Raw genomic sequence first — 556 nt, 5'->3', positions numbered from 1 at the left:
GGATTTATTTGTCTAACAAATGTTAGATCCCCTATTTCCAATATACTCTTCTGTATACCTATACAATTGTCCAATTTTGTAGTTACTGTTTTAGTTGATGTTATTATCTATGACTGTGTAATGAATAACTTCCAAATGTACTTGTCTAAAATAATATTCTTTTCTTATTTTCATTAATGGGAGCTTGGAATTGAGATGTGGCTTTTCTGGGTGTCTCCTACTCAGTTACTCACAAGGCTGCCATCAGCATCTGCTGTGGGTATAGGCATTTAAAGGCTTTTCTGAATTAGGTCTCCTAACAAACTCTCTCAGGATTCATGTGGCTATTGGCAGGTCAAAAGCTGCTGCCTAGCTGCATGTTTCTGACTGCATAAGTCTCTTCTTAAGGCAGCGCACAACATGACAGTCGACTCATCTTAAAGTAAAGAAAGAAAGAAAGAAAGAAAGAAAGAAAGAAAGAAAAAGAAAAGAGAGTACATGGTTCATGAAGTTTTCAGAAAATGATGGGGAGATATGGGAGATGTTGGAGTTGAGGAACTGGGCATGGATTTGATTA

The sequence above is a fragment of the Nannospalax galili genome, unplaced genomic scaffold (genome assembly GCF_000622305.1).
Source record: "Nannospalax galili isolate Female #2095 unplaced genomic scaffold, S.galili_v1.0 scaffold337, whole genome shotgun sequence".
Classification (NCBI taxonomy): Eukaryota; Metazoa; Chordata; class Mammalia; order Rodentia; family Spalacidae; genus Nannospalax; species Nannospalax galili.
Note: the sequence above shows the minus strand (reverse complement) of the source record.